Source organism: Chlorocebus sabaeus, chromosome 23, assembly GCF_047675955.1.
Source record: "Chlorocebus sabaeus isolate Y175 chromosome 23, mChlSab1.0.hap1, whole genome shotgun sequence".
Classification (NCBI taxonomy): Eukaryota; Metazoa; Chordata; class Mammalia; order Primates; family Cercopithecidae; genus Chlorocebus; species Chlorocebus sabaeus.
The window spans coordinates 942,374-965,796 of record NC_132926.1 but is presented as its reverse complement, the minus strand read 5'-3'; the positions used below and the strand labels follow the sequence as shown (position 1 = coordinate 965,796).

Below are 23,423 nucleotides of genomic sequence, written 5' to 3'. Positions count from 1 at the left end.
AGAGGATCAGAAAAAATAACTATTGGGTACTAAGTTTAGTACTCAGGTGACAAAATAATCAGTATAACAAACCCTCATGACACAGGTTGACCTATATAACCAACCTGCACATGTACCTTTGAACCTAAAATAAAAGTTTAAAGAAGAAAGAAAAGTACCTAGCAATATTTCCCTCACTATGAAAATGTACATCTTCAGCTCTATATCTCTGAAATAGCAAGGAAACATAAAAAATAAGCCTGGGAAAACATAAACCAGGGTTTTTTTTTTTTTTTTTTTTTTTTTCCACAGCAGAGATAGGCTCCCAAGTGAGGAATTCCTTTAAGGAACTTGGATGAACAATAATACATCGTTGGAAGCTAGTTAGCTTCCCAAAAGATGATAGTTATTATAGACATCAGGTTTTGCCATAGTTATCTGTAAAGGAACATCAAGAATAAACACATGGCATTCATTAAATTACTCATTAAGCAAAAATTTATTGAGCAAAATGTGAATAATACAGGCAGGTGGTGTGTAATGTCTAGAGATACAAAAATGAGTGAGATATAATTCTCCTGCATGAAACAGGCCCTTCAGCAGATCATTATAACCTAGTATGGTAAATACAGCGATGGACAAACACACAGCAGGAACCCAGAAAGTGTAAGCTCTAACCCCAAGCGGTGGGGAGAGCGGTGCAGAGCAGAGATGGGAGATGCCCTAAGCAGTTTTAGAGGCTGGAGGTGCAGGATGAGGAAGGTGAAAAGTGACACCAAAAAAAAAAAAAAAAAAATCACTGAGTCCTTAAGGAGTCACTGACAAGTGTTAAGTCAAGAAGGGTGAGAGTCAATTTGAGGTTTTATAATGATCACTCTGGCAGCCAGTTTGGAGGCTAAATTTGAAAGAAGTTTAGAAAGAAATGGCACCTAAGAGTCCAGGTGAGCAATGCTGTAAGTGACATCTGGCTTTTTCTCCTGGGCTGCATCCACAGGAGGCCTCATTTCTATGGAAAGAGCACCCTGCACTGGCCTTGGGGAAGACCCTTTTTGCAGGGTCTACACTGCACTGACTGCATCCTTGGTTTAGAAAGAAATAGGCAAGAGACCAAAGCTAGGCTAATTATAATCATATCATCCTTTCTCTCTCCCTGGAACTTAAATCATGTGCCAAGAAACTAACAGACTGAAAGGGATGAAGCTACTTTACCACTATGGCAGTGTCCTTAGGAGACCACACTATTGTCTGTCACCAACAATCCCTGAACCCCCTTCTTGTCCTTCTATATCCCTTCTTGCCCCTCCTGAGGCCTCAGCTTTTCGCTTGGATTCTGAAACCCGCTCCTGCCCCCTCGCCTTTCTTTTTTTTTCTTAAGTTAGCCAAATCCCATTCTGTTACTTGCAACCACAGAAGTCAAACTAATAAAGGACTGAGTAATCCTTAGGAGGTTAAGTAAGTTTCTATACACAGAATAAATACATATTTATTAAAAATATATAAAATAAAATTGTTTCTATATATTGAACCATTTTTTATTGAAGTATGGCTAGGAATACAAAATTGTTTCTATATATTGAACCATTTTTTATTGAAGTATGGCTAGGAATACAATCATGTTCATACATACAAGTTTTTCTAAAGCAATATGTACCAAATTACAAATATTTTAAAGTCCTGAAACTGGCAAAAAAAAAAAAAAAAAAGAGCAAGCATTTATAACTATAGTTGATCCTTGAACAACATGGGGGTTAGAAGCACAGACTCCTGCACAGTCATACATCGACTTACAACTTTTGATTCCTCCAAAACTTAACTACTAATGTCCTGCTATTGACCAGAAGCCTTACCAATAACATGAAGAGTAAACACATATTTTGTATGTTATATACTGTATTCTTTCAATAAGATAAACCAGAAAAAAGAAAATGTTATTAAGAAAATCTTACAGAAGAGAAAATGTACTTACTATCCATTAAGTCAAAGTGGATCATCATAAAGGTCTTCATCCCATTGTCTTCACATTGAGGCTGGAGAAGAGGATGGAGGGGAGGGACTCGTCTTACTAGCTCAGGGGCGACAGAGGTAGAAGAAAATTCATGTATAAGTGGACCCATGCAGTTCAAACCTGTATTGTTTGAGGGTCAACTGTATTTCAAATTAAACTTTTTTTTAAGTTTAATTGTAAAATTTATGTTTTTAAGACACAAGTAATTTTACTTTCCAAAACACTGGGTTTCCCCAATTAGTATTAGAAAATGTTTAAAGTTCTACTCCAAATCCCTTAAAAACTTATTGAAGAGGCACTAAAATCAAGTCATGACATCAAGAGAACTATTGAACGGTAGGCTCCCCAGGCATCTCCCCTCAGGGAAAATGGGTAGAGTACTTAAAATAATTTTTTCCATTAGGTATAGCAATGAATCAATTTAAAATTATTGAGTGGCCGACATTGTAACACAGAGGAATAATGTTCTGGAAGTCTCACTTAAATTACTGACATCAGATATTTGAAAATGAATGACTATGGAATCTGCCCACAGGTAAGACACCGTGTCTGCAATTATTCTTTCAATTTCAACTAGGGAGACATCCTTTTAAAAGCTTAAAATGAAAGGGGATTTTTTTTTAATTACATTGCCCATTGTATGTATAATTGTACAATCATGGACACAGACAGAGCCCTTCTCTTTCTCTAATAATTGGAGATTTTACAGTGAGGGCCACCTTCACCCAGGAGTTAAGTACTAGCTAGATACAGAAGGTCAGGTCACACTCCTGCTCAACAATCTTTAAGGGTTTTCCATTTCTCTCAGAACAGGTACACACTGATATGTAGCTATCAAGGACATCTCATCCTTTCCAGTTTCAAGCTGAGGCACTGACAAAAATATGCTCAATGTCTTGCCCATGGATCCCTTCCTGATGTATTCTCTCCCCACTGCCACCATTTCTGTTTGTCCATCTATCTGTCTGTCTAAATCCAGCCAGTGCTTAAAGATCACTTCCAAGTTTATCTCCTCTGTGAAGATCACTGCAGCCACATAGACCACTCTGGTTTATTCCTCTTCCAAATTCCTCCAAAACTCTCATCCTTACCAGTCACTGGCAATCATCAAATATCATCTAGTATCATGACTTTTCTTGTTATCATGTTCACTACTATTTCCATGACTAGGACATTCATTCATCCATCAAATATTCCCTGAATTCCTGCTAAATGCAGACATGGTCCTCCGTACAGAGAATCCAACTACAAGCAAAGCAGACATAGATACAGTTTAGTTGAGACACTTTTTAAATTAGTGTTCAAATAATCATTCAGTTGAGAATGAAATTGTGTCCACTAAGATAACTCCCGCTTTAAGTAATAGAAAATCTTCACTTCAAATTGGCAAAAACAGTATGAACATTTGCCACCTCTCGAAGGAAGTTTGGTAGTAAGGTGACTCCACCTGCTTGCTGGTGTCTCAGAGCTGCCCTCCTCTTTCTGTGGGCTCCATCTTCAGGCTGGCATCAGCATGACTGCAGCTGTTCCAGGCAACTGTTCCATGACCGAGGCCTCATCCTGGTCAGCAGACGCAGAAATGGACTGTTTCCTTCTGAATCCTCTTCCTTTTTTTTTTTTTTTTTTTGACAGAGTCTCGCACTGTCACCCAGGTTGAAGTGCAGTGGTGTGATCTGGGTTCACTGCAAGCTCCGCCTCCTAGGTTCACGCCATTCTCCTGCCTTAGCCTCCCCAGTAGCTGGGACTACAGGCACCTGCCACCACGCCCGGCTAATTTTTTTGTATTTTTAGTAGAGACAGGGTTTCACCATGTTAGCCAGGATGGTCTCGATCTCCCAACCTCGTGATCCGCCCGCCTCGGTCTCCCAAAGTGCTGGGATTGCAGGCATGAGCCACTGTGCCCAGCCTGCATCCTCTTCTTAACAGCAAGAAATACCATCTCTAAAGTCACCTAGCACATATTCCCTTTTGTGTCATTGGCCCAAAGTGGGTTATGTGCCCACGTCTTAACCAATCATTGTCAATGGGATTTACAAGGAGATGGAAATAAGGTGATCCACCCCTGAGTCGTGCAGAAGGAGCAGATACTGCAGCAAAATTCAGATTTGGTTATTACAGGAAAAGATGGGAATGTGTGACAAGCAGGCAACTAGCTGTGCCTGATGCAATTACCTAACAACCAATTAGGGGCAATAAGGGGAAGAAACGTGATCTCTTGAGAGTAAGTACAAAGGAACTTACATAACAAAGGACACAGACTGGTGTACAATGGAGAGATGTGGTCACCTTTGCCAGATATTTAGGAAGTTAAGCTTCCAGGCCTTGACAGTGAAGTGTGTAGCACGGTGAGAAGGATGGCAGCATTGGAGATGACCTCCAGTTTTCTGGCTTGCACCTGCCTTGAATCAGTCCACTAATTGTTAGGACCATTTTCTGAGCTAGGAAACTTTGGAAAGAGACTAAGTGGGGAAGGAAATTCAATCACAATCCCAGTTTTGTGCGTGCACGTGCGTGTGTGTTTGATCCTTTGAGACATTCAAGAAGCAATGTCAATGAGGCAGTTGGGTGTATGGTTCTGGAACTAGAGGAGCTATCTGGGCTGAAAGTGCAAATTTGTGAAACATCTGTTTATTGAAGCCATTGGAATGGATGAGATTTTCCAGATGGAGAAAGTAAAGACTCAGAAAAGGAGATGGCTCTGGACTGAATCTTGAGAAACTCCAGTATTTAATGCCAAGAGAAAAAAAGATAGCTGAAAAGGGGGTGGAGACAGAGTTGCCAGAAGGTAGTAGATTGCAAACTAACTGGGGCAAGAACTTTTGTGTACTCCATCTGCCCCTCCAATAATAGCTAGCACATGCCGTACTCATTGCAAGCACTCCTATCATATTTCTTAATTGGCTACAAGTACTCCTTTCATTTAAACTCCTTTAACTAATAATGTTCATAATTCATACCCTTAAAAATACCATTATTACCAAATTGTATTTAATATACAAGGTAGCACTTCATTTGACCCATATGGATTACAGCCATGAGAACTGTACTTCTTCACATACTTCTGTGTGTTTCCCCAGGCACATAGTAAACTCCTCATTGGCAATGACCAGCTCTTATATTCTTTTTGTTCTCAAGGTCATAGCACGGTATTTTTGACAGTAGTCCTTCAGCAGATGCTTCTTGAAGGTACTTAAATTTATTCTGACATTTTCCATATATTTATAATGTCCTTTATTCTAGGGAATGGAATAGCCTTACTGTTCTTGTATTGAGTTTACAGCCAGGCATACCTTATGTTTCAATAAAAAGATCTAAGATGAGGAACCAACTAGTCTATTTCTAATCCAAACCCATCACATTTCCAAGGTCAAAATTATCAAAAGGCATTTTTTTTACTTAACTGTGCCTTTGCCATTTAATCTGCAGCTCCTCATTATTTTTCTAATAGAATGGTTAATAATTTACCAAGTACAAAAATGAAGATTGTGCCTTTGAAGAAACATGCCCCCCTCCCTTTTTTAACCAGATAATTGCTAGTAACATTAGACTGCTGTCAATCAAGCAACACCATTCTAATTTTATGCTCCTAAAATGCATTAGGAGTCATTTATTCTCTGTCCCTTTAATAGCCAACATTTCCAATTAATTTTAGAAACTCAATAGATAATGACTGTAGGCTGTCCCACTTTTAAGAAGCTGGGTCTTAAACTCAACCTGTGGTCATTCAATGGACATCTGTCCACCTTGGGATCTCCAACAGAGACATGCCAAAGCCATTGTCTTGTGTGCCTCTAGAATCATTTTAAGTAAAGGAGCAAATAAATGCCTGTCTGTATAGGTAACATAAAAATATCACTGCATGCATTTTAAGGGAGAAATCCATCTCCAAGAAAACAAAAGCATGGCATGGTCAATAATGAAGAGAGCTGGTGAACACCGATATTTAAGTCTTACCATGAAAACAGCCAAACCAGAAATTTCAGAATAGTTCTCTCCAAAACTATTGGAATTTCACAGTACATCAATGACATTTTCGATAGGAAAACACCCAGCTCACATTTTTACCATTTGTGAGGACCCAAAACGAAAGAGCTGGATGGATATAAGGTGCTTTGGTGCCAACCTGTATAATTTACCTGCTTTGTATCCTAAAGCTTTGTGTCTAACAGGTCATCAGTTAAGCTGTCAATAAGGCAGTAAAACCCATATCGAGAACCTTCTGCAAGTGCACGTGGAGAGGAAGCAAGTTTGCATCAGCGAGCTTTCCAATCCGGCGACTTTCATTAAATTCTAAAGTCACTTGTCTTTGTCTCTGTATTAAAAGAAATAATTTCATGTCCAGTCCCTCCTTTAAAAAGTGACAGAACTCAACCATTCAATATTCATTAGTTCTTCTTGGCAACCCCATTTAGCTAATGGAAAATCAGGTACATTCATGTGCAATTATTAGATATTGAAAAATTATAAAATATCCAACTTCTCTTTTTACAGCACACACACACTCCCAAGTTTTACTCTACAGTTATGAAATAAACACATGCAGCTGCAACATCTCAATAGACCTTCATATAATTGGCAAGTTTGCAGTTTGCTGCATCTACATGTAGCTTGAAAAGCAGCCAGGGATTAGAACTTCTTTATCAATTTAACTCTGCTGTACTTTTTCTTGCAAAGCTATATGCCTAGTTCTCACAATTGTACTCGAACTAGGTGAAAGCTTAGGAGAGTGGGCAGAGGTGGGGAACTGAAGTATCACTTCAACACTCTGATGGTTAATTTCAGGTGTCAACTTGATGGATTCAGGAATACCCTGATAGCTGATAAAGCATTATTTTAGGCCATGTCTGTGACGGTGTTTCCGGAAGAGACTGGCATTTAAATCAGTGGACTGAATAAATAAAAACCACTTTCATCCATTGTGGGTGGGCACTATCCAATGTTGAGGGGCTTGTATAGAACAAAAAAGCAAAGGAAAGGTGAACTGGAGTGCTCTCTCTCTTTCTCTCTCGAGCTAAGACACGCTTCTTCTCTTGCCCTTATACCTCAGAACTCCAGATTCTTGGGTCTTTGGAGTTTGGGACTGACATCAGCGGCCCCCCAAATTCTCAGGCCTTTCAGCTTTGGACTCAGAGTTACACCATCTCCTGAGCCACACTGCTGGCTTCCCTGGCTTTCCAGTGTGCAGACAACATATCGTAGGACTTCTCAGTCTTCATAATCATGTGAGCCAATTCCCCTAATAAATGTCCTCTCATTTATCCATCTACCAACCTACCTACCTATATCCTATCAGTTCTGTTTCTCTGGAGAGTTCTAACTAATGCACACACTATCTTGACATAGCCACTAAAAGGCCAGTGACTGGGAAAGAGGTCCACACTGGGGGTTGATGTCATTCACTCTGGAGTCTCTGGGGTCACCTATGTGATTTCGAGCAATCTGCCTCATGTGTCTCAGACTCAGCTCTTTCGTCTGGAAGATGGAGATAATACTAAGACCAGGGCCTGGGCTAGGGTGAGGCAAGTGGGGCGCTTGCCTCAGTAGCAAAATATGAGAGTGCCAAAAACTTAGTAGTCAAGATTAATAATATTGTCATGCAATATTTCTTTTGAAGTCAAATTCGTCATCTACAGCAACCTATTTTCATAAAGAAAGGTTCACTGGAGCCAGGGCCAGTATTAAGGTGATGCAAATGAAGTAGAGTCATGCAAGTACAAGGCTGGATCCTGTCTTTAGTTAAAATGTTGATTTTTTTTTTTTTTAGCATGAATCACTTTTGGATTAATTTTGAGTTTTTAAAGTGTTGTGTGAAAATATTATTTATCTCCATGGCTCAGTCTTTTGGTGCCCACTCACCTCATTCTAGCCCTGACTCTGATGAGCACCTGGCATTACTGGAAAGATGCGATGAAATGGTGCATCCAAATCTTGGCCCCTTGGTGTCTCCTCACTCCATATCCTCTTGGCCCCCCTCGGCTGAGTGCACAGTCTCCATGCATGCTTCCAACCTCATATACTCAGCCTCTCTCTATCTCTTCTTCAAAAATATCAGGAATTTAATGCCTCCAGGGGGAACCCTCAACCACAGAGGACAGTAGTTCAATAATCAATTCCCGCATTCAACATGTGAAGCTTTCTTCTAAAAGGCTGCTGACAAGCAGGAAAATACCAGGACTAGGATGAGGCAAGCAAGGTGCTTACCTTTGGGGAAAAAGTTCAGGAGGTGCCAAAACCTAAGTCACAAAACATAGTGTTTTCATGCAATATGTTCATAAATAATGGGCCATCAAGCTTAAAAATAATGTGAAGACCCGCTTTGAACCCCAGAGTTGGTATACAGATTGTTCTAAGTTGAAGACATTTGAGATTCAACAGATGCAGAAAGAAGCCTTCTTGGAGCGTCCCTTATCTGACTAAAAGCAGAAACTTCTGGGAAATGAAGCTGCCATAAATTCCCTCTTCAGGGCAGCTTTTACTCCCAGGAAGGAGACCAAGAGTAAACCTATGATAAATCCCTTCTTGGAGGAGTTTTACAACAATGAAGAAAATGAAAAGACCACTCAAACTTGCATAAACAAGTATACTACAAACTTTCTTCTCTCCCATTTTTTTTTCTAGAAATCCATTTGTCTTTCCTAAAGACCCTCATCTCGTCCTCCCACAGAGGCCTTTTCTCCCTCCTCCCTTTTCCCTACTAACTTAGATCTGTAATCTCTAACCTTAACCATTAATCATCTATCCAGCTACTGCTTTTTTAAGATCATGTGTGCACATGAATAAACTCTTCTTTCTTCTGTTAATCTGTCTTTTGTCAGTTTAATTCACAGGCCCACGGGTAATGAACCTCAGAAGGTAGAGGAAACGTTTTTTTCTGCCCCAATCATTAGAAATTACGATGGTTTGATTTGAGGAAAGTCTTATGTTCCATGTCATTTCATCTCTATCTGAGAGTAGGGCGAGAAACATAAGAGTCTTTGAATTTAGCAGAAGAAAAGGGTAGGGAGAGATAATGAGAGTAAAAGTCCTGTCTAATGTTCAAATGAACAGAAACTTTCAACTTGCCAGGGACTCTCTTCATTTTCCATTTTCAACATCGTAACACTTTCCCCTAACAACAGGTTACTTATTACATATGAAAGTTATAGCTACGATGTTTTTTGCAAAGCAGACAATGAGACAAATGTAGACAAACACATTTGGCCCCAACATACTTTTTTCCCATTAGCCAAAAATCACTTTTTACTTTCTCATTAAGAGGAGAAAACAAATCCAAATATGTGAAGCAAAGAAAGGATCTATATGCATGTTTTAATTAATTTGTTTCTCCCATCAACCTCGTTTTTAGAAGAAAGCCAAGTAGAGTCTGTCAAGAGCATGTATGGTATGTATGTCTAGTTCAGAGTCTGTTGGAAGAACTCTCTTTCCTGTTTATACTCAATACCCTACAATGTAGTAAACCTAAACATAAGATTTTTCTCTGCATAATCTCACAGCGGCACAAGATTTTAAAATCTCTTGTCTTTGCCAACTTTACCTCACTGTTTCACTGAGCCAAGTGCTCAGGAAAATGAGTATTCACTGCCAAGGGGGACTGGAGAGGCTGTCTGGGACAGAGGTGCATGGGAACTGTAGTTTGTTTTGTATTTAGCTCCAAGGCTTCCATAAGAAGCATGTTACCCTAAAACAAATAATCCTGGAAGGTTGGGAACATGAAACACATGTCTTTGCTCTATCAGAAGTACATCTTCCCTTCCTTTTTGATTTCGTGCTATTTCCTAGAAGAACCTATATTCCCTTGAGTAGCATCTCACTGAGCTGCTTCTGTTCAACATGGGACATAATCTTCCTCTTCCCTCTTGATTTTCACCATTGCTGCCTCTGTGATTATACCATACACCAGCCAGCACTTTTTCTCACCTCTGCACATAGCCACCAGTCAAGCAGGCATTAGCTTCATCCTATTTGCATCTAAAATCTAGAGACCCATTCCCAGAAGAGCCCATGCAGAAAATACTGATGAAAGTCAATAATAAGTAAGAGTAGTAGTGACAGCCCACTAAATTCAGCAACACTCTGGTAACCTTCCTGGAAATAAATGCAGGCTGTAAGGGGGTGTTTTTTCTTCAAATATATTTCAACATATTTTATTGAAACTACATGCACAGCTCAATAAGAAATTAAAAGATGAGCAAGATTTCTCTTTTTCCCCTCAGCAAATACCATATCCTATTAAGTTACATTAGCTTAATGTAAAATGAATCCTATTTTAATCTAAATTAGACATCAAAAATACATACTTTTTCCTAAGGAGCTAGGAAATATCTCAGTCAAAGTGTTAACCACACCATGTAACACCCAAGTAAGAGGATGTTGGGTAGTTAAAATGCCTAAAATTCAACAAGCTTAGCCAAGCATAAATGTTGCCTCAGAAGAATATATTCAACCATTCTACACACCTTGAAATGCAAGTCATTCCAACGTAGTTTAAGTCAGTTGTGGGGAAAAAAAAACGGTTGGAAAATTAGTCTTAAAAACAAGTGATAAATTAGTGCTAGTAGAATAAAATCTGCAATGGAAGAAATTGGCCAGATTTTTACAAAATTGTATAAACAGAGTCATAATGTAAAACTTGTGTCTGTTACTTAGCTCTTGTGCTTTCAAAAGTTGAATTTCCTTTCAACAGTCTCGAAGCCCTTAGGAATATTTTTCAAAATACATTCAGAGATGGATTAACCAGATTGCTCCAGGAATGACACTTTCTGGTTAATTTAATTAACAAGACATCCCCGTATGCCAGCCCTTATTACTGAAATTCTTCCTAGATTGCCTTTTTAGGGAGCGTGTACTGGACTTCATCTTCCCTGGAGAATCTAACATGCTGGATGATTGAGCATCATAACATTTTGCTTCTGAAAATGAAGCAAAGGTTTGGTTACATGGGTACAGAAATAAGGCCCTATTTGAAGGCATAGGGGGAAATATAGGCCATACTCATATCCTTCTTCTCCCTTGTCCTGTTGAGATGTAAAAGCCTACCTAAGTTGGTTGGGATCAGGCTTTTAAAATTGGGGGATAGGATGGTTTCTTAGTCAGGGTTCTCCAGAGAAACAGAACCATGGGGCATGTACAGGGAGAGATTTATTCTAAAGAATCGGCTCATGTAATTGCAGGGACTGGAAAGTTCAAAATCTGCAAAGTAAGCCCACAGACTGGAGACCCAGGGAAGAAGTGATGTTGCAGAGTCCAAGGGCAATGTGGAGGCAGAATTATCTTGGGGATGTCAATCTCTTTTTCTCTTAAGACCTTCAATTGATTGGGTGAGGCCAACCCACATTGCGGAAGGTAATCTGCTTTTCTCAAGGTCTACTGATTTGAATGTCAAATCTTACTAAAAAATACCTTCTCAGCAACATTTAGACTATATTTGACCACATATCTGAGTACTATGGCCTAGTCAAATTGACACACAAAATTAACCATCCCAGGTGGGGTGAGGCATTGTTGAAGAAGTCACAAAATCCTCAACAAGCATGGAAAATATGTGGACGAGAATCAGAGAGCAAATTCATCTGCTTTACCCTAATAGGTCAAAGCAAGAGAAGGGAAGGGCAGAAAGGTTGATTTTATTCCTATTAGTCGAGGTATTTTTTCTTTTAATCACTAGCTGGTTTAAGTATCTACTTTTGTTCTCAAAGTGTCAGGGCCCATGTTAATTGTTCTAATGTTCCATAACTTTGCTCCAAGAAACTTGTGAAATGTCAGGGAGGTGGTAGAAAGATACCATAATGGATAATAATAGTGAATAATGATTGAGTACTAGATATTTTCTATGCATTAGTTTATTTTATCCTCATAACAACCCTCTGAAGTAGGTACCAATGTGTTATCATTTCACACATGAGGAAACTGAGGACTAGAAAACTAAAGTGACCAGCTAAGATCACCTAGCAATGAAAAGTCAGAATAGTGACTCACATGTCTAAAGAATCCCAAAGCCCATGTTCTTACACAGCATATTAAACTGCATCCCTGTTTTCTTTTATTAACGCTCCAGTACATATCAACTGTGTGCTACAAATAAATTGTGTGCTGTTTGGGCTACAAATAAATAGGAAATGATAAGCTGAAGATGTTTGCTGGTCTGTTCGCTGCCTGTCTCTTTTGCCTTCCCACTTAAGGAACCAAGCCATGCCACCTACTGCATGCCAACAGTGGGAATCACTTCCTTATATATTTCCTTGAAGCATTACTGAAAAATAAAATGAAATCAGCACTGAGGCACAGAAAGGCAATTTAGGTATAAACAGCCAAAACAGGCAAGGGAGGTAAATGTAACAAGTACAACGTGAGATACTATACATGAAAGAGTATTAAAAAATTGCCATCGCCCAAAGTCTACCTTGCAAACAAATGCAAATAATTCTATTCATTAAGCATTCATGTAAGGATACAATGCAGTCTGTATCCTCAAGAAGCTCAGACTCAGAAAAACAAAATTCCAAAGTAAGGGCAAAAAAATTATTCAAACATAATTAAGCACCAATAATAAGTGTTTCAGGCACCTCTGGGAGGTAAGAAAAAAAAACGCTGGCAAATAATTGGCTTCTGTCTTCTAGCTTCTCCAAGAAAACTCAAAGAAAATTGGGATACCTGCCAAGAGGCAGCGAAAATCAGTCAGTGCCACCTTTCAAAAGTGGCATACTTCAACCAGGAACTTCCAGCTCAATAAAGTCCTCAAAACAACTGCCTATGACTTTCCAGATGTTTCATCTTCACAAGCTTTGCTTACATAAGTTGCACTCAAGGAAATAGGAACAACCATGAGTTTTGACAACATTAAGTAATAATATGGCCCAGTTGGCAGGAGCTGCTGCCTCTGGTCTCCAGCACAGGTGGGATTTCAACACAGCCTGGGGTATCCTGCCTCTGTTTCTAGATGTCCTGCAATGGCAGAGCCTGTGCCTGGCTCACTCCTGTTCCCTCAGCACCCTGTGTCTTGTCTGGCTTATAGTGGGTGCCCAATAAATAAGCAAATGAATGAAGTTAACAATCAGATGAGAAATTGCAGGGTAATTTGGGGATGATATTCCCTTCCGTGGCTTCCTTCTCTAATTTTATGATGCTCATTTCAAACAGAGAAGCAGACTTTGGCTTTCTTTGTTTCAGAAGAGGTCTGAAGTCAGTTGCAATGCCTGTCTTGTATGGAAATCCTGAGTCACTGAAACAACTATTATGGATTTTCCAGAGCTGACATAGAGAGGGAAGGGTAACTTTAAGGGCTGGAGGAGGAAAGAGGGAAATGTGTCTCAGGAAAGATGGTAAAGAAGACAGAGGTTGGGGGATCTGCTAAATAGCTAAGACTTCAGGCCCATTGTGACAGCACTCTGAGGGCACTCAAGTTCCACCTCAGCCCCAATTCCAGCACCTCAAGCTCAAGAAAGTCTGCAGGCTGACAAAATGGGGGTCTGCACTTTACCTCCATGCACTCCTTGAGACCATTTGAGATCCAGGAGACCTTTGCACAGCACCCTAGGTAGGGGACAAGAGCAGGAAACATAGAGAAGAAATGTATCCCAATAATGGCCAAGGTTGAAATTAAACCCACCTTTGCAGGATGAGAAAACTTAAGGCAAGATTTAAGAAAATTAAGAAAGGCAATTATTCTTCTGACTATGAGATTATAGATAGAGGGTCACACCTGCTACAGCAGTTTACAAATTGCAAACAAGTGTAAAGCACTCAACTGGTGATGCATTTATCATCCAGTGAAGGCTGATGAGTTAGCAAATATTGTTTTGCATAAAGTACATCCATGCAAAGTCATGCTAGGGTGTGTGGATGCCAACATCACATCCACACACCTGTCAAACATGGGGCTCCAATTTTGAAGGCGGGATCCACATGTGGCCCTATCCAGCAGTTTCTTTAGCCTGACTACTCAAATTACATGTCAATTCCCCAGGATTTATAAATTCATCCTAGTACGAGGATTTATCGTTCATCTTTTTGGCCATCCCACTGCACTCAACTAGTGCTGTTAACTAGTGCTATTAACCAACAATAATAATGATGAAAATAACAAAACTGAAAATATTGCTATCGTTATAGAGTTTTTTCTTTTTTTTTTGAGATGGAGTCTCGCTCTGTTGCCCAGGCTGGAGTGCAGTGGCCGGATCTCGGCTCACTGCAAGCTCCGCCTCCCAGGTTTACACCATTCTCCTGCCTCAGCCTCCCAAGTAGCTGGGACTACAGGCGCCCGCCACCTCGCCCGGCTAGTTTTTTTGTATTTTTTAGTAGAGACGGGGTTTCACCGTGTTAGCGAGGATGGTCTCGATCTCCTGACCTCGTGATCCACCCGTCTCAAGATTACAGGCTTGAGCCACGACGCCTGGCCCGTTATAGAGTTCTTACTCTCTGCCAGGAAATCTACTGACCTCTTTATGTGGATCAGTGAGGTGAAAAACAGGGAAAAAAAACAACTTCTTATTTTGTCATTTTACAGATAAGAGGATTGGTGTTATCTTCATTTTACAGAAGAGGAAACAGAGACTTAGAATGGTTTTTAACTTGCCCATGCTTATGGTAAAGGCGGGATTGAAACACAGGCAATGTGACTCCAGAGCCCATGATTTTTACATGAAATTTTACTGTGGTAAGACCACTTGACATGAGATCTAACTTCTTAACAGATTTTAAAGTCCACAATGCAATATTACTACCTATAGGCAGTATTGTATAGCAAATCTCCGGAACTTATTCACCTTGCATAAGTAAAATTTTTTACCCATTGATTAGCAACTCACTGTTTCTACCTCTTCCCAGCTCTCTGGCAACCACAATTCTACTCTTTACTTCCACAAATTTCACTATTTTACATGCCTCCTATGAGTAAAATTATGCATTATTTATTCTTCTGTGACTAGAGTATTTCACTTAGCATAATGTCCTCCAAGTTTATCCATGTTATCACACATGGCAGGATTTCTTTCTTTTTGAAGACTGAATAATATTCCATGATATGTATACCACATTTTTAAAAATCTATTTGTCTGTTGATGGACAGTTAGGTTGTTGCCATATTTTAGCTACTGTGAATAGTGCTGCAATGAACATCAAGTACTGATATATCTTTGAGATCCTGATTTCAACACCCAGCAGTGGGATTGCTGGATCATATGGTAATTTTATTTTTACATTTTTAAGGAACTTTCACAGCGTTTTCCAGAGCAGCTGTATTCCCACCAACAGTGCGCAAGTATTCCAGTTTCTTCACATTCTCACCAATGCACGTCTTTTGGCTTTTTCATAATAACCATCCTAAGTGGTGTGAGGTGATATCTCATTGTGGTTTTGATTTGCATTTTTCTGACGATTTGTGGCATTGAATATATTTTCACATAACTTTTGTAGGTCTTCTTTTGAGAAATATCTACCCAAGTCCTTTGGCCATTTTAAAATCTGTTGTTTGGCGGGGGGGGGAGGGGGGGTTACTATTGAGTCATAGGGAAGAATCCATGCTTTTAACTATTACAAAATATTGCCTCAATATGCAGTTATTAACAAACAAATAAGTGCTAAGTGTTCAAAGATGATTCCATGTAATATACTGTCCAAGCCACAAAGATCCAGAAGTTCCCAACCTCACTATGTCTCTTAATGTCCCAGTCTTCTCACCACTGGAGAAACAGCAACCATGACCTACCTTGTATTCCAGCATTCAGATAAACACCCTTCTAGCTAAACATTATTCCCTGTCCAGGCATACTCCCCTGCATAACGATGAAGGCAGCATTCTTCCTGCTAAACCCAAAGAACTCTGCCTTACTGATTTCCAAGGGGCTGGGATCAGAGACACTCCCTGGGGAAGAGATATTACATCTACAGGAGCAGTAGTTTGAAATAAACATGCACACACATGTGCACACACGCATATGTATATATGTATATGCATATATATACACATATCTGTACATACACTATATATAATATTTTTATTTGGAGAAGTATAAATTACATATTATTCTATAATATAAACAACCACATTCATATATGGTTTATAAACCATATCAACCATATTCATATATGGTGTATAAACCATATCAAACATACATAAACCAAATTTGGTTTTTTATTCGTATTTTACTATGTGAAATATAAGAAAATCATCTTGGATGGTGGGGAAGTCAACAAGATTGATGATTTTCAAAGATGAGAGGAGTAAGTTTTGATACTGGGAGCTAACTTACTTTATCTTCAGAACACCTCTCTGAGGAGAGCCCTTATTTTAGTTTGGGCTCCCAAACTAAGAATTTGATTGGAAGTGTTAGGAAGTGTTCCCATGACTGGTGGTGGTGGGGAAGGAAGTGAGAAAGTACACCGGGTAAGGGAAGGAAAGGAAGCCAATCTAGGGTGCCTTATAAGCAAAGTCTTACCTAGTGAAACTGCTCAGTCCCTCAGGGAACTCTGGAGACAGTGTAGGCAGTGATTCTCAAAGTGGGGTCCCCAGACCAGCAGCATCAGCATTAACTGGGAATTTGCTAGAAGGGCAAATTCTCAAGTACCTACCCCAGACTTGCTGAATGAGAAACTCTGGGGTGGAGCCCAGCACCTTGTATTTTAACAAGCCCCACTGGGATTCTCATGCACATGGGAGCGTGCAGGTAGCACACCTCCAAGTTGTCATAATCAGGAAAGGGAGCCAGAGTATTTAATCCACACCTATCATTGGCTAAGTGCTAATGGGAGGGAAAGTGCACCAGCAGCTGGCATTTATGACAATTTTAGAGATCCACAGGGTCTGGAGAGGCACTGACTGTGTCTGCTACAGAACTCTTACTCTTTCTTTTCCAAAGAGGTCAGTGAGGCTGCTGTGACTTGCCCAAGGCCACACAGCTGATCAGTGTCAGAATCAAAATTCAAATCTAGATCTGTCTGACTCCAGAACCAATCTTTTAACCAAAATACTATACTGCTTCAAGATGGGCATTGGTGAAAAAAAATTGTAACACCTACACTTCTACAACAGCTCAAGGCCCCTTCCTCTTGCCTTCTCTGGCTTCTTTTGCTCAAGTAAACATTTTCACTGAATGAACCAATCACTTAGGTTTAAATATCAATGGCTTGTTTGCATAACAATCATTTTGTTGATAACAAATCTACTTCCTTCATTTAGAGAGCTTCAACACCACTAACCTAAAAGATCAGTTGAGGGCAGAATTATTTCCTTCTTAGAATTTTATGGGAATAGTGCATTCTACAGGGAGTATCCAAAATAGAAAAGCTTGCCTTCTAGTCCAGTCTGTAGTGATATCTATTTATATTTTGATGAAACGAAGCATATATAATAAAGATTGTATAAATTTGTTTTGCAAATAATCCAAAATAACTGCTTGGAAAGAATCATGATTAATGGAAAAATTTCTAAGTAATAGCCTTTCTTTTCACCAATGTAGCAACAACCAGCAAAACTTGGAGAATAGCTATTTCATAAGTGTGATGATTCAATGCAACTGATTTACAAACTGCTATGTAACATGTAGTATACTGTTCCTCAATTTGGGTTTCATTGACCCTCAAGACTTTATAGACTGTGCATTGCCTTTCACGAGTTGTACAAGTGTTTTATTATTGTCACTTAAATTATAATCTTAAAAAAAATTTAACGGTCATAACAAGAAAACTGCTGTGATACTTTCTAGTTGAAAAAGAGTCTAATTATATTAAACTACATCATCACTGGTGTTTCTGCAATTAAAGTCTTCAAATGTATTTCAAGGAGTTCACCCAATTTTTCCTATAAAAAATAGTCCATATAATACTCAAGTTTGAGAACCATTATATAGTAGATTGGACCCTTGCTACTCAAAAGTATGGTCCCTGGATCAGCAGCAGCAGCATCTCTCGGGAGATTATTAGAAAGGTATAATCTCAGGCTCCATCTACATCTACTGAATCAGAATCTGCACTGGATTCCAGCACAAGAAGCTCTGAGACTGGATCCCAACGCCAACACTTACCAAATGTGTTATTTAACCTTTCTGAGTTTCAGGGTTCTCATCTGTAAATGAAGATGATAATGTAAATTCCTACCTCCTAGGTTTTCCATGGGGATTAAAGAATGTACATAAAAGATGTCAATCATATAGTGTAACACAAAGCACTCAATAAATATTAGCTATTACAGTATTTTCCTCAAAACAGCAAGAATAAAAATATCATATAGGTGGTTTTCTATTTTAGCCAATAAAATGATGTATCTTCAAAATGCTCATGGCTGACATTACCTTTGACATTTGGGGAATATACACTTGGATTTCCTACCAATTTGTTAGTGAATGAAAGACCTAATATTGATTTGTTTAATGGCAATGTGTAACCTGATAGTTTATCAAATTCTCTGTGCAGTACAAGTAGATTTCCAGAAACAGCATTTAAACTCCACTTGAGAGAAAAATATTTGTTTGCTGCAGAAATCAGGAGAGTAAATTGGAAACTCTCCTACTGAGAGACTTGCATTGAGAAGACGACTCAGGCCATACAATTCATATTTACATCTTTTCTTCAAAGCCCCTAAAATATTGACTCATATTTTAAAACACAACATCGAGCCCAATTCAATGTGACTGAAATTAAGACACACAGACAGCCTCATCATGTCGTTATGGCAACTTCTCACAAAACTGTCCTTTTAGTCATTGAACAATTGCTAATTTTCTTGCTTTGCAAGGAAGCCCCAGTTGCTTCCTCAGAAGGCTCAGCCGGGTATCAAAAGAAATTGTATATGATGGTGATAGAAGCATTCACAATGGTCACTTTTGGGAAAATAACATTTTATTATTAGTCACGCTTTGCATTTCAACTTGTTTTCCTCTTCAGCATGCCATTTGTGGTGTCTCTGATTTCTGATAGTTTAGCAGACTGTCACAATAAAGAGACTGGTTGAAACTTTGCTTTTTTTCTAAATCCCAGGATGGTACAAAACCCCAAAATCATCTAAAACTGAGAGGGATTTTCAGATGGAATCTCTGTCATCTCTGTGTCCTTCGAGTCTAACTAACAGACCTACTGGATGAACATCAGAGAATCACTGAAGTTCTAACTTGTATTTTAAAGTTATTTACATATTTTCCAAAGTGCATAAGAATTATTTTAGTATTTTACTTTTCCAGGACTAACCTGGAATAATTTATGAAACAAATCAGGTAGTGGTTGTAACTAGAACCATGCTTGAAACTCAATGAAAGTGTTTAAAACAAAGATCTTTATTCATGAAACATTAAAAATTCAGAGAAACTGTTCTAGATTAAAGGAAACTAAATAGACACAATAACTAAATAAAATGTGGTATCCTCAACTGAATACTGGAGTGAATAAAAAAAGCAGTCTAAGGATATTCCTGGGACAATCGGAGAAATTTGAATATGAGCAGTATGTTAGATAATGATCTTAAGGTTAAATGCCCAAATATAATCACTGTACTGTGATCATGTAGGATAATTTCCTTGTTCTTAGAAGTTGATTGCTGAAATATTTGCTACAATGTCTGCAATTAATTTTCAAATGGTTTAAAACATATATACCCATACATACATACACATACACACACTATAAATAGATTAAAAAAGCAAATGTGGTAAATGTTAACAACTGACAAATCCAGGTGAAAAAATGTAAGATTTATCATTGTGCTATTCTTAGTAATAAAAAGTGGGGATGGAGAAGTCTTTTTTGATTAAAGGATTCAAATCTGATGGGGGGGAAATAGAAAAAAATAAAGATTCATGTAACAAGGGAATATGATAATCTGATAGTGTATGAAATTTTACAATAATTCTTTTAGGATCAAAAGCATCCATATAAGAGTCGTCTCCATAGAGATAATATTTGACCCGAAATACATAAATGCATTTTGTTACACATAAGAAAATACCTTTAAAATAACACAACTAGAGTGAAATGATCCAAGACAGCTACAGAAGTGCCAGAAATAGTCATGAAAGCAAGCAAGAAAAAGGACTAGATATCGTAGACATGTCCTCTCAGATGACAAGTCTGTAGACAGATGACGGACAGAGCCCAGAACCTCAGCTTTCAACCACATGTGTAAGCATTGCGGCCATTGCATGGCCTCTTTCAGAATGTCTAAAACCACACAATCACTGAACTCATTAGCTCATAAGCTTTTGAAACAGCAGAAAAGATCCAATAAACTAGTATAGTTTCTCAAATTCATCTTAATAATGGGTATAAATCTGACAAATATTCCTTTTATTCATGTCTATTTTTCTTATAAATTGTTTTCATATTTTAAAAAACTGATCAATCTAATTCTTCTTCCAGTTACATCCTTCAAATATCATTACACACACAGCATATGGACTAGTAAAGTGTGTGAGCTCTGAAGTCAGCTTGCCAGAGGTTGAAATTTACTAGCTATCCACTCTTAACCTTTTGGAGTCTCAGAGTCCTTATCTGTAAAATGGGGCAAATAAACATCTTTTTTAGCTCACAGATTTCCTGTGCTGGTCAAATTAGGTATGCTTTTGAGATCGAGCCAGACAATATTATTTGTAACTCATTTCAATGTATCTATATCCACTTATTTCTTTAAAAAAAGAGATAGGAATATTTGAAAGCTACACATAGCACAACACCTTGCCTACAGTAAAAAGACTAGAAAAATACTAACACATAATCATGTAGGGTTCCTGGGAACCCCATAGAGAGGAAGAAAGTATATCATACACTTTGGTGTTTTTAAAACCTGAGTTTACATCTCTAATTTCTTCTCTTTAACTGTGTATTCTTTGAGACATTTGAGATCTTTCTGGTTCGTGCCCTCATCTGGAAAATGGAAATAATAACATCTCTGCATGGAGATGACAAAGTGTGGGTACAATGCCTACCACACTGGAACTACTCAAGAAATGGAAGTCAATCATTCTAATGCCACCAGCCTACTATGCAAGTAAGTCTGTCCAATAACATAAATGTATATACCACATTTTAAAAATAATAATATTTCAGATAGCTTCAGACATAGTCCATAGCCATTGAAATGTTTACCACTTCTAGCAACTGGTTTGTAGACACATTGATTGAGTTTTCCTTTGGTTTACTTTTTAACTGAGGTATAATACATGCAGTAAATGAGTTACTTTTTTTTTTTTTTTTTTTTTTTTTTTGAGACAGAATATTGCACTGTCACCCAGGCTGGGGTGCAATGGCGCGATCTCGGTTCATTCCAACCTCTACCTCCTGGGTTCAAGCGATTCTCCTGTCTCAGCCTCCCAAGTAGCTGGGATTACAGGCACACACTGCCACACCCAACTAATTCTTTATATTTTAGTAGAGACAGGGTTTCACCGTGTTGCCCAGGCTGGTCTCAAACTCCTAAGCTCAGGCAATCTAACTGCCTTGGCCTCCCAAATGTTACATTTTTAAAGCGCACTAATCACAAGGCACAGCTTAATGAACCTGCATATATATACATATGTACACTCCCGTGTACCACCACCTTGATCAAGATGTAAAGCATTTCCAGCATCTTCAGGCTGCTTGCAGTAAGTACTCATCCCTGGAGGGAACCACTCTTCTGACTTCTGCTACTATAATTTCGTTTTGCCTATTCTTTGCATGTACTCTTTTCTTTCTTTCTCTCTCTCTCTTTCTTTCTCTCTCTCTCTCACTCTGTGTGTGTGTGTGTGTGTCTAGTATATAGTATGTTTTCTTTTGAAAACACATTAAAATTTCCAGTGTTAGCTGGGCACAGGGGCTCAAGCCTATAATCCCAGTGTATTGGGAGGCAGAAGTGGGAGGACTGCTTGAGGCCAGGAGTTCAAGACCAGCCTGGAAAATAGAGCGAGACTTCCATCTCTACAAAAAAAAAAAAAAAAAAAAAAAAAAAGTGTGTCTCTGATGAGGCAGATTCCTGGACTCTTCCAGGAATTTTTTTCTTATTAATTTTTTGTTTTTATTGGAAGTCCTTTGTCTTGCTTTTATATTCATTTGTTGTTTGTTTGAGATCAATGTTCTGGTCATGTTCTGCATCCAAACCATCTTTCAAGAACTGAATGGTTACTACTTGCGTTGTTCTACTGAAAGAAAAAACATGGGTGTGGGCATTCAAGTATAGCCTCTAAAAAAAGAACACACAAGTGGTTGCTGGGTGCTGTTATATAATCACACATATTCTGACATACAAGGCTTAAAGCATGAATGTTTCCTTTTTGAAGGGGAAGAAAAGGAAAAATCCAATTGTGTAGAGTTTTAGGACAAGAATATTATATGAAGAAACTGTAGCTCCAAGAGATAGTGGCTGAAAGGACAGAATTAGAGAAACAGAAGCAGCAAGAAATTACGGCAAAGTCTTCTAAAAATAAAATAGGATGATAAGCTCAAGAAAACAAAGGCTACTTTTGCTAAGTCAGCGGTGAGAGAAAATAATGAAAGATGCAAAGAAGAATGATTATGGAGCTACTATTTTGTCTCAGCCTTTAGCACAAAGAATGAAGGAAGCAGGAGCTCAGTAAGATAAATATTAATGAGTCTCTGGGAATATCAAGAAACAGAATTAATAAGAGGCAGGTAAAAGAATACTTATACAATTTAAATATTTATAAATCAGGAGAGCTGGGTGAGATTCATTTGAACATATTCAAAGAACCAGCTAAGGCAGGACATACCTGCAATACTAGTGTTTGTCGTAGAGACCTATGTACCAGGGAAATTTAAGCAGGCTGATTTAGTGTTGGAGATAAAGCAGCCAAAAGCAGATACAGGAAAAGGTGGGCTAGTTAGCGTATCCAAACTACCAGTCAAAATTCTAAATGAAATCATAAATCAGTCCATGAGCATCTTGAGAAAAATAACATAGTAAGTCATAGCCAAAGAGGTTCATAAAAAACAGAGCCTGTCAAAGCAACTTAATCCATTTTGGGATATGCTAAGAAATGTGGGTTGTAGACATAGTTTACAGAGGCCCTGCAGATGCCACCAGACAATTCAATTTGAACCCATCTTGGTGATGGAATGGCTATTACTCCCACTGTTTCCAACAGAGAAGGGCAATTTCACCTGCACATTTAATATGCAGGGATAGGGTTCTCTGTTCATTCCACATCATAGCCCAGAACGGAGTTAATTTGGTTATTAGCTAAATAGAGTCAGTGCCCAGAAGTATCCAAATGAGAATGAAATATATTGACAATTCTGTTATCCAAATGAGAATGAAAGATAATGATAATTCTGGAGTAAACTGGACTGACATCTTTCAGAAAAACAATATATATGTGTATGTGTATGTCTGCAATTATCAGGATAATTCAAGGAAAACAAATACTATTGCTCGAATTGATCATATAATGATGGAAAATATAAGAAGACGTGAAAACAAAGCCCCTTTTATAAAATACAAAGACCTGATCGTGTCACCAGGCTC

General features: G+C 38.6%; 1 protein-coding gene across 20 annotated transcripts in view; it reads right to left on the bottom strand.

Annotated features, from left to right (window-relative positions):
- The window catches only part of LOC119625880 (extended synaptotagmin-2-like), a 157,206-nt gene that overhangs the window by 53,728 nt on the left and 80,055 nt on the right, over window positions 1-23,423 (bottom strand). For 10 of the 20 annotated variants that reach the window (XR_012090735.1, XR_012090729.1, XR_012090737.1 and 7 more), the window contains exons 14-15: window positions 6,121-6,296; window positions 1,946-3,229 (exon numbers count right to left, since the gene is read on the bottom strand). The exons of 4 other annotated variants lie outside the window; for them this stretch is intronic. The gene's annotated coding sequence lies outside the window, so the exon portion shown is untranslated. Of the gene's footprint in view, window positions 1-1,945; window positions 3,230-6,120; window positions 6,297-7,700; window positions 22,081-23,423 lie in introns of those variants that run through there. 6 more of the 20 variants (XR_012090728.1, XR_012090733.1, XR_012090734.1 and 3 more) reach the window with 4 other exon arrangements.